This window comes from Eumetopias jubatus, unplaced genomic scaffold (genome assembly GCF_037043125.1).
Source record: "Eumetopias jubatus isolate StellerSeaLion01/CBP00866 unplaced genomic scaffold, mEumJub1_p1.0 scaffold_1, whole genome shotgun sequence".
Taxonomy (NCBI): domain Eukaryota; kingdom Metazoa; phylum Chordata; class Mammalia; order Carnivora; family Otariidae; genus Eumetopias; species Eumetopias jubatus.
The window spans coordinates 130,421,539-130,433,156 of record NW_028274807.1 but is presented as its reverse complement, the minus strand read 5'-3'; positions in this window follow the sequence as shown (position 1 = coordinate 130,433,156).

Here is an 11,618-nt window from a genome sequence, read left to right as displayed (position 1 = left end):
CCTTTGTGAAAGGGTGATGGGTGATCACACACACATAAGTACAGTGCGACACAGGGGCAGGGCGCAGGGTGCAGGTGCAGGGCAAGGGGCGCCCAATGGTTCTAAGAACTAAGATGGCTGAGGGACAAATGAAGGAGGCAACCACCTCTTCTCACCAAACCTGGAGCTTACACTTGGGTCCAAAAAGCAAGTGAGCTGGCAATTTCTAAGAAGAATTTGGCCAAAACAACTATATACGTATATTCCATTCAATATTCTTTCCAATATTCCTAATTTTATTACACCATGGGATATCACACAACTGCTTTACACATGTGTACACTTTTGGAGAACTTCTCCCTCACTGCATCTCCTCAGGTAGGCATTTTGTCAGGTCATGTCATCACAAAAACAAGGAGGGCGAGGACAGTACAATGAGACATTCTGAACGAGAGAGACCACATTCACATAAATTTTTTTACAGTATATTGTTAAAACTGCCCTATTTTTTATTAGTTATTGTTGTTACTCTCTTCCTGTGCATAATTTACAAATGAAACGAGCATAGGTAGGTATGTATAAGGAAAAAACAGTATATATAGGGTTCAGTATTTCTGGCAGGTTCAGGCATCCACTGGGGGTGTTGGAACGCATCCCCGAGGGTGAGGGTGGGGGGCTGCTGTAGTGAAAACAGTGAAGATAGGCCTGCAACAGAGTGGGGAATGGAGCAGTGGGTGGGCAGACGGTGAATGACTGGGATGGAGAGCTCTAATCACCCAAATAACCCCGGCTGTCCACAGAGGAGCTGGAGGCCTCAGTACTATGTGCAGAAGCCTATCAAGAAGCCACTTGGTTCCCAGGAGCACCGTGTGCTGTGGGAGGGGTTGCCAACAGGCTGGGCCTTGTGAGCACAAAGTAGATCTTCCGTATTAAAATAGGATGGAAGGCAGCAGATTGGGGTCAAGGGAAGCCTTGGAAATTTGGAGGGGCCAGGGAAAGGTAAGGGGGCTTTTATATTTCTAGGGTAGCAAAAACAAATTTGTATTTCAATAGAAAATTCTGCTTGGTCTAGAGGACACTCCTGCAGATTTTCTGAGTCCAGCTTCTCATTGTCTTTGAGCTATTTTGCAACTCCGGAGTTGTAGGCAATCCCAACACCACCACTAGATCATTCTTGCCTGCACGTTCTGTACTGTCCAGTAAAGGTTCAATTGTCTGCCCTCCCACCATGTGAAAAGCCAGATTGTGCCTCCATCTGCATATTCATTTCAATATTCCTCATCCATATATGTGTCTGTTCCTTGGATCCTCTTTTGAACTGGTTATAACATCTCCTGGTCTCTCCTTAGTTAAATAAAATGGTTCCCCCACTAGTTAAATAAAATCTTCAACATGTTCCTTTTTGTATCTGTATGAGGGTCATGGTTTTTACCATTGGTTGAGAATTATCTTTTAACGGTTTTCCCAGGATTGTGGAGACAGCAGCTCGAAGTAGGTGAGGCTGGGGAACCAGCTATACACCCCTGGGCGAGTCGGGAAGTCGGTGACCGGGCACCAGGTGTGTGTGGAGGGGCAGAGTATAAGGGAGGGACGGAGAACAGCCCTGGGCGGGGAGAGGAGCTTGGGGGGGGGCACTCCTGGGAGTCTGCAAGGGCTGGATATCTGTGAGCCCCAGGGAACCCACAGCCCTGTGTGAGGGAGAAGAGCTCTATACTGGACTCCCCCTAGCACAGTGCCTATTCTCTGGTGACAAATTTTCTTATCCTTGAATTTCTCATCTACAGAACTAAGGGTCTTAGGTGCTTTCTGAGAATCGCTGCAGGATGAGGATTCCACGTTGTTCTGGAAACATCTCAGGACTAGGCCAATGATTGTGCTAAGAAATCCTCTAAAACCTGTAAATAAAGCAAAAAGATGGCTGTATGTCCTTCCAATATCATACTGGGGTGTTATCCAACAGGACTTACCTAAGGATGATCTAAATCTCTATAGAAACATGAATCTGGCTTACAATTGATTATTGATTAGGGCTCAACTCACGAGACTAGATGTTAATTTGTGGAAGAGTGGACAGTTCTAAGTGATTTGATCCTGGTACAGAAGCAAATGATTTCTATCCACCAGAAAATATAACTCCCAGAAGTTTTATTGTCCTGTGAGGCATTACCTAATTTCACATCTTATTTCAACATTCTTTCTTCCTCTAAGTGATTATGCCAGTCTCTCCTATTCTTCTTTGAACCAACTTTATCATTCTGCTGATTCCCTCATTAATGAGTTAAATAAATCTTTGACACATTCCCACTATAATTTGAATGAGGGTGATTTTTTTTTAACCTTTTGAAATTTACCATATCAACAGTGTGGTTGCCAGCTTGTGGTAGACTCTGCATGATACTGCCCGAGGTCTCCCCAAAGAGCAGTGTAATCTGCACTCTCCCATTATTCACCCAGTGCCTACCTTGTGCCTAGCACCATGCTAGGTGCTGAAGTTGTGGGGGGTGGGTTGAGGAAGAAACAGACACTGATCTCAGAGAAGTCACACTTGGGTCCAGAGAAAAGTTGTTTCTTAAATCGACAATTACAATGAAATGTGAGTCCCATAATAGAGGTTTCCGAGTTAAAGCTTAGATACTTGCAACAACCCCCCGCTGACGCCTGTGTTCATGTCGTCTTTCATATAATGGGCATTTAAAATGGATGTTGGAGATGGTAGCTGGACACAAAAAAGAATGAAAGCTTGCCATTTGCAACTACGTGGATGGAACTAGAGACTATAATGCTAAGTGAAATAAGTCAGTCCGAGGAAAACAGATACCATATGATTTCACTCATATGTGGAATTTAAGAAATAAACAAAGAAAAAAGAGACAACCCCCCAAAGAGACTCTTAAACTATAGAGAACAAACTAATGGTTACCAGAGGGGAGGGGGGAATGGAAGGATGGGTGAAAACAGGTGATGGGATTAAGAGTAACAAAAAGGAAGGAAGGAAGGAAGGAAGGAAGGAGAAGAAAAGAAAGAAAGAAGAAAGAAAGAAAGAGAAAGAAAGAAAGAAAGAAAGAAAAAGAAAGAAAGAAAGAAAGAAAGAAAGAAAGAAAGAAAGAAAGAAAGAAAGAAAGAAAGAAAGAAAAAGAAAAAGAAGGAAAGGGAAGAAAAGAAAAGAAAAATGAACCGATAAAATGGTAGCTGAAATCTTCAGTGGCTGAACTGCTTTTGAGCTACTCAAAAGTGTGGTGATGTTTAAAAGGAAACAGGAGTTTCCTCTCTCTGAATCACTTCACCCCATCAAGACATGCCCACCAGCCCAGCGGTTTTGAACTTTCCTGAAATCTCCTGGCACTATTTATTCTCCTTTTGTATTATGGTGGCATTAGCTTTTGTTGACTTTTTTTGGTCATGGTGTTGAGGTGAGGGCGGGACACAGACGAGCCCGTTTGTTTTTCCGCGTTTCACAAACCTTTTAGGGGCTTGTAGATTGTGGCTTTAATAGTGTGATGCGTGGTGACCTGGTGCCTATTCTAATTGTGCCAGTAGATGGCGCAAGTTCACCTGTCAGGGCCGCCGCAGTGCCACACGGAAGACAAGAGCATTGAGATCTGGTGCTTCTGAATTTGAATCCTTTGTTAGTTCTGTGACCTTGGGCAAGCCAGTTTCTCCCTCTGTAAACTTGGGATGATGAAAATCAGCAGCCAGTGCTGCTGGCTAGGGCTTCGTGGGCCAGTGTGCCCTGAGTGAGGGTGTGTGAGAGAGAGGTGGTTAGGGCTGGGCTGTGGATGAATTGCATGGAACATTAAGCGAGTGGGGTTTTTGTCCTAGGCAATGGGGAGCCACAGCAGCCTTCTGAGCAGAGGAATGTTGGGATGGTATCACCTGTCATGACCCCTGGAAAGAGCAGGGACTGTCCAAAGCTGGGGACTAGATAATTTCATCCTCATTTCCTCCCCAAACTTCCTTCCTTCACCTACCTCCTGTCTTTCTCACCTTCTCCTCCTTCGTTCATTCATTCACTGATTCATCCATTCAACAAATATCTATTAACCGTATCCCATACTGAAGATATGTTTTAGGTACTTGAGTTAATCAGTGAACAGCAGTGACAAGCTTCTTCCTGGAGCTTACAGAAACCCATTCACATTACTATATTTGTAGATTCATTTGTCTTCTTTAATATGGGCCTCCTGAGCTGTTTGGGGTCACCTTCCTCTCCAGGTAAAGAAGCTGTGTCATGCTACTCCGGGTTGTCCAGCCCTTCCTTCAATTATATGAGATACTTCAGTATTCTCCTCTTAATCTCCCTTCCTCTGTAGGACTAAGCTCACTTAAGTGCATGTCTGCCACATGCTACCAAAAGTTGCCTGTTAGAAAGGCTGCCACATCAAAGAAAACTGAAAAGGACTTCTTTATTATGTTAGGATGCAGGACCAGCCCTATAGTGGGGCCTAGGGTCTGTGGCGGGATTCTCAGAGGCATCTGGATGTCTGGGCCCTGTTCTAATTCTGCAGCCCTAAGTTGGAGAAGGAATGTACTAGGAGAAGGAATGGGTTCGCCTGGAAAGCTGACGTAATAAAGGAAGACTGTGTTCATGTGTGTTTTCATTTGGATTCTTCTGAAAGCAGAGCCTGGGGCAAGGATTGGGTGCAGATGGTTGATGTGGGAGATGAGCCTGGGAAGTAGGACTGTGGGAGTGAGGAAGTGAGATGGGAGAGAAGGAAAAGCCAATATAAGGGCACATTCTCAAAGTTGCAGCTTGATTCTGCTAGACCCTTTGAGAAGTATACAGAATGCCTCTTAGAATTATCCAGCTAAACAATGGAGACGGGAGCTTCCCTGCACGGGTTTCCAGCCCCACAGTGATTAAGAGTTGCCTTGGGAGTGTTAACTTTCCCAGTAAGCCAAGATGCTTGTTCCCTGGCTCTGTGAACACCTCTGTTTTCAGAGAAGACCCTCAGCATGGGGCTAAGGGAATCAGGGCCACACAGAGCCGTCCAGGAGCTGTGGCTGGAAGCAGAAGTGGCCTGACGGCATGTGATGCAGGTGCCAGAGCTGTCTCCGCTGGTGCCTTACTGAGCTTTGTAGTCATAGTACGTTGTATAACCCCAGGTTGGGTGAGGTGCTGCTGGCCAGATGAGGTCGTCTCTGGCTTATACCCAGAATACTAGCCTCTGTGCATAATCCCAGTCTTAAATATGACGAGAAAATGTTGGGCTTCCAGAAATTCTGATGAGATCCTTCTTTAAGTGGCAAAGGTGAGGCTGATTTGGGGACCAAGGAGTGTGAACCTCCTTTGGAACTCGTAATTTTCTCTAGCATGTACCCCAACTGTGCTGACTTCCTTAAACCTTTGATTTGTCCAATACCATTAAAATGCCTGACTGTCCTCCAGCCTGGGCCACTATAGGCATTGGTCACCATAGTGGCCAGGCACAAACCCTGATTCAGAAACTGCTCTACAGGCTCCAAGTCCCATTTAAAGTTCTTCTGTGATGGTTGCAGCCAGCCGCAGAGTCTGCAACATGTGGAATGCCTGTCACTTTCCCCCCTGAAAGCCTGGCTCCATTTGATTGAAGTATTTTGGGGCTGGGAAGGTTATCTGAGCTGTCGCCATCATGCTTTGTCACCTGCAAACAAATGGCAGGAAATGAATCGGTGAGCCCTGCCAGTTTCCGAGGTTGGGCCGTGAATATTGTGGTTGTGAGTCACTGAGGAGATAGAGAGAATCTACTCATATGTCTCCAGCCACACTTAGAGGTTTTCGAGAGACGGAAGAGCCCTCCTGATCCGTGCCTATTCTTCTGCTCCTTGCATTTCATGAGTTGATTTGGCTTAGAGCCATGCAGCTGGGCTAAAGAGGGAACCTGTCACTCACAAGGGCAGAGCCTGTATCATATGAGGCCCGAGAAAGAAAAAGACAGCAGCCATTAAGCCTGGCATCCACACCTGGGCTGCAGAGTTCCCTCCCTGCTTAACACACAATTTCACGAACACCAGCATTGGACAAGGTCACTCTGTGACCACGATGAAGTGAAGCAGAACAAGGCCAAGCTGTCATCATGGGTGAGCAAAGACAAAAGCAAGAACACTGAGCAAACTACAAAAATGACCCAATAGCCTTCTCTCGCTAGAACACATAAATGGTTGTTGATCAACCACAGCTTTAGCCCCACTCTATTCCTCCCATTGCCTTCTGTATAAAATTACTAAGATGCCCAATCATAAAATTGCCCCATTTTCTGACAGCCTCCAGTCTAGAGCAAGACCATACTTTCTGGAACTCTTCCCCAAATCACCTAACCCGAGCTCTGATCTCGTAAGCCTCTTTCAACAGCCTCCTACATGGTTCTTCATGGTATGTGGTGTCTCTCATTGCAACAAGTGCCAAAGAACCCGACTTGGATTGGCCGCAGGTGTGTTCTGGTGGTATTGACTAGAGCCGGTGACAAGCCCAAACGGAAGATGGCCTGCACTGATCCGCTGCACGGGAGGGGCCCCCTGGATACCCACCACATCAAATGCAGAAGTGCTCCCCAAAACCATCTGGCAAGGTGATTTGGGCTCTGACCCTGCAGGAGACATTGATTGGTTGGCTCGTATGGCAGGTGTTTTTGGTACCTAGAGTCACATCCCGGGCCCTCTTTGGATTTCAGCATCAGCTCTGAGAACACCTGTCCATACAGGCTAGACTCATCTTACACCATATGAAGGTGTAAGCCCATGTCTTCCCACTTTTCTGCCTTGGGGTCTTCTCTGAAGCCTTGGGAGCCTGCTTTGCTTCTGCAAGTGCAGTTTGCAAGGTGCACTGGAGATGCCTCCAGGGGAGCCTCCAACCTAAGGGGAGGGAACTGGTGAAAAAATGTCCCAGAGTAGGAAGAATCAAGCCTCAATGCTCACAAGATTCTTATATTGGCTTTTCCTCCCTCCTTGTCTCATTCCCATTACTCCCTCACTCGTGCTCCCTGGAGTTACCTCCTAAATAACCCACCTGCATCCAAGACCTTATTCAGGTCTGCTCCTTAGATTACCCCAAATTAACATCCCTGCCCAGGATCCACCCACCACCATTCCCTCCCTATAGGATTTCTTAGCCATAATATTGGCTGGGATTGTTTCTAGCCCCCAGCTCCAATCAAAATTTCCCAAGCTCCCAATCAAACTTTCACGGAGATTGGCTCAGGGGCAGGTGCGTTCCTCGAGCCAGTTTAATCACAGTGAACCTCAGAGCTTTTGCTGGGGTTTCTGGGACATAGACTCGGTCTTTGCCACTGGGCCTGTAGGGGCGGTGGTTTAAAGATGCCCATACATTTTTTTGTTACTCTTCCCTTTGATAGGTGGGGTTTGTTTCCCCCTCCTCTTGAATCCGAGATGATGTGTGATTGCTCTGAGCAATGGAGAACAGGGGAAAGGGTGCTATAACCATTCCAGGTCTGAGCTTTAAGAGGACTGGCAGCTCCTGTATTGGTCTCTGGGTGTGCTGAGCGACTATATAAGAGACCTGCTGCAGAGACCATGCCAGAGGCCCTGAGACCACATGGAGAGGGGAGTGCCCAGCTGATCCTGGCCTGCCAGCCACCCTTGCTGAAGGGCCCAGCATGTGAGTGCAATCTTTTGGGCCCTCTAGAGTAGACCAGCCACAGTCAAATGCCACCAAGTGACACCAGTCGGAGCCACATGAAGCAGAGGAACTGACCGGTTGAGCCATTCCCAAACACCTAACCCACAAAATTGTGAGCTATAATAGAAACAGTTGTTTTAAGCCGTTAAGCTTAGGGATAATTTGTTATGCAGCAAGAGAGCACTAGTGCAGTGTAGTGAGGAGGGTGTGAGGTCTGGAATGATTGCAGCCAGAAGAGGAGTTTAAAGCCATCAGGTGGCCATCTTGGGGAACCAGGTAATAGAGCTAAGCCAGAGGGGAAACCAGAGCAAGTGATGGATCCTTGTGATCCCTTTTGAGTTCTGGATCAAGCCAGACCTGCAGGTAAACTATCCCAGACTTGCCAATTACCTGAGTTTATTATTTCCTCCTTTTGCTTAAACCAGTTTGGGTCAGGTCTCCTTTTGCTTGTAAACCAACATACCCCGAATGATCCCGCCCCCCAGTTTTCCTTTATGTTGTGAAGAATATAAAGTTTAGTTTTGTTCTGGCATCTGCAATTATTGAAGGGCAGTTACCTGATAAGGGTACATTTCAAGGACATCAGAAATCCCTGAACCTGGCTACATGTCAGAATCATCTAGAGATCTTTTAAAAATATGGACACCCAGGCCTCACCTGGTCTGTAGCATTTACTGCCTCAGGGGAAAAACAAAAATTCAAAGAAAAGGTTTGAGAGTGTTGTGAAAGCCTAGGTTCTGAGGGGAAGTGAGGGTATACCCCCATATCCTGAAGCTCTCCTGAGGAGCCAGAGCGGAACTTCCATACAAGCCCCCACCTCATGGTCTGAGAGATTGGACGTGCCTAGGTGGAGCCCAGCAGACCTGGGAGAACAGTGTGGGGGTAAATGCTGATATGTGCCTTGGAAAGGGCGCTAGGCCAGTGCCCGCCCCACACTGCAGTCAGGGGGCTGTCAAGGGCAGGGCGCATCTGCGGCTTTGCAGGAGGACCCCACCTCCCTGGTTTGCTCTGAAACTCACAGACTCCAGGTAGAATGCCAAACCTTCCGTTGGGGAGGTGGGTGCTTACTTCCCACCCTCAGCACTGCTATCTTTTCTGTCTACCACTTCCAGGCCCTTTAAATCTTTTCTCCTTAGTCTCCTTGGTTAGAACAATGAGTTGTGCTCAGTCCATTTCTACTCAGCTCACTCTTGGCTTTCCTGATTTGTGTTCTTTTGTGCACTATTTGGGGGAAAAAAAGACAATTCTACTTTGCAAAAAGATTCCTTTTAATCTCAGTGAACTAGACTTGTGCATTCTTCGAAGGAAATCTTTTCCCTACTTATTGAGCATCTTTGTCTCCTAGTCCATAGACTCTGGAAGACTGAAAAGTGATCAAGACAAAATCTTCTGAAGTTTGACCTCACATAAGAGCTCTTGGGTGACTGCATTTAAGTTCTACAACTTTTCCTCTCTTGCTTTTACTCCACCTGACTCTGGGTACACACACACACAGAAGATGTTCAGGTTCAATAAACATGTGTTATGTATCTAACAAAAGTCAGAAAGTGTGCGGAGGACTCTGGCCAAAAAGATGTGCAAATTGTGTTGAGTCTAGTGGAGGAAATGTGTGTGGTTATTGTAATACAGAGTGGTCTGTGTTTAGGCAGAGCCAAGTACACAGCAGCCCAGAAGAGGCACACTGAGCCCAGCCTGGGAGTTTAGAGGAATGATGGATGAACAAGTCTTGCACGATGGACAAGAACAAGCTGGTGAAAGGAGAGAAGGACGCTCTGGGCACAGGGAACAGTGTGGAAAAGTAGAGACAAGTAAGTGTTGTATTGGGGACTATGTGTTAAGAGATGGTGCAGTGAGTCCAGAAGGTCAGGGCCAGGCTAGGAAGGACCTTGTGGGCAGGTTGTGTTGGGAAGGCAGGGCATCGTTTTGAAGGTGATGGTGAGCCATGGAAGGATTTCCGGCAGGAGAGCCCTTAAGCTACATCACTTGGGCTCTAGTGTCAATTGAAGGTGCTTGGATGAGTGGGTCTGAGGCTCCAGAGGAGTCAAAGCTGGAAAAATACCTGGAAATGATCTTAACATAGCTGGATTATATTTTAAGGATCACTGAATGCTGGGCATATCTTCATAACAAATTTGGAAAAATAATTGTTATTTACAAATTTAGGTCTATTTTGTGTCCCACTTGGCAAATGTATCAAAAGGCACATTTGCTTCCTTTCCTGGAATTGTTTTTGAAATATCTCTGCCTTCCCAGAAACTGAAGAGTACATATCCAACTCTGAGTCTGTTCTGACATAATATGCAGTGAAGATGATATTTTGCAACTTTTCTGATTCACGGGTGACTCATCAAGATCATCAGAGCTAACAGTTCAGAAAACACATGGGACAAGGACCTGGAAATGTTTTTGGTACATAGTAGATATTCAAGGAATATATTTAGTTTTTTAGTTTGGAAAGTGACCCTAAATGTCTAGAATTCACCCTGGAAAGAGCATTATAATCTGGGTTTATAGTAGTAAACGTATCACTCAGATGCTTAACTTTGTGCTTTGTAAACCTAAAGCCAAGCCATTGAAATTTCTGGGCTTTTCACTGCATTGCTTTGCTTTCAGAGCACAGAAAGATTTGAACTTTTCCAACTCAGCACTCATGGGTATCAGCCAGATGCTCTTACCTTCTGTGGTTACTGACTGGATTAAGAGGGAGAAGATTAGAACCAAAGGGTTGGGGGATTTTGTGTTAAGCCCCTGCCTTATGGAAAAGCCTTGAGAAAATCCAGAGGCCCCTTGACATGATCACATAATAGATTTCCTGCTCGTGGGAAACAGATGGGGTTCACAGGCTGTAACTCGTTTTAAGCAAAATTCCCAAGCATTTCCTGATCATATACTCCCATATGATATGCAATAAGGAAGAAAACCACAATAAGTCCCATGGGAAGATTCCCCCTCTCATTTTTATAAGCCATGCTTACTTGCTTTTGATGTTTCTTTTATGAAGCAAATAGAAACCTGACTCTCGGAGACAGAAATAAAGGAAAAGGGCTTTTTTGGATGGAACTTTGGGGCCCCAGTTTTTTTTTCAAAAAGGTGTGTCATAAAAGAGATTGAAACACTTTTGCTTCGTAGAATATCTGACCAATTGTGATGGTGGAGGGTAATGTCCAGATGGTAGGCACCCTTATGCCTTCCTCATATCCCAGCACGAGTAAACTGAGCTGGGTCTGGGGAAATTGAAGATTCCTACTTTGGGCAGGGGGCAAGAGTTGATCAGATAATACCTTGGGGTTGGGAGCACAGAACTTTTTGGTCTTTGTCTCAGCATCCTGTCATTTTCATCTCATAATGATAAAAAAGAAAGAAAGAAAGAAAGGAAACAGAGCCCACTCTTGCTTGAGAGAGAGGAGTCATCCCCCAAATACAGACACTGTTACTGGCTATCCATCAAGCAACTTCCCAACTTCTTTGCTTGCAGACCCCAGTTAGGTTCCAGGTGGCACTGTTCCTGGCCTGTTCCCACTTTGCTGAGATACCCTCCTTGTCATTTTCCCAGCCTCCTGTGCTGCCAAAGGTGACCATATGTCAAAGTTCTGACCAATGAGACAGAAGGAGAAGTCCACCGGGAAGCGGGGGTACCTCTGGGGAAGAATAGAAATAAAGACATTAGAAAGTTAGAAATAAAGAATAGAAATAAAGACGTTCCTTCTGCTGCCTCTCTTCCTTCCTATTTGGGATATTGGAGCAAGGATGTTTGGTATTGTGGTGTTTGGTGTGTGGTGGCCATCTTGTAATGACAAAGAGATAAATATCAGAATCAAAAGCCATGGGGAAGAAAAAAAAAGCCATGGGGAATGGTAAATGGAAAGTTAAGAAGAGCCTGGGTCCTAGATGATGTCTGTGAGTCATTGCACCAAATATGGAACTAACTACCTTTGAATTGGTCATGCGAGATGACTAAAGATCTTTATTTCTTCAGCCTCTGGGGGGTTGGTTATTGGGTTACTTGCACCTGTACTCATCCAGACTG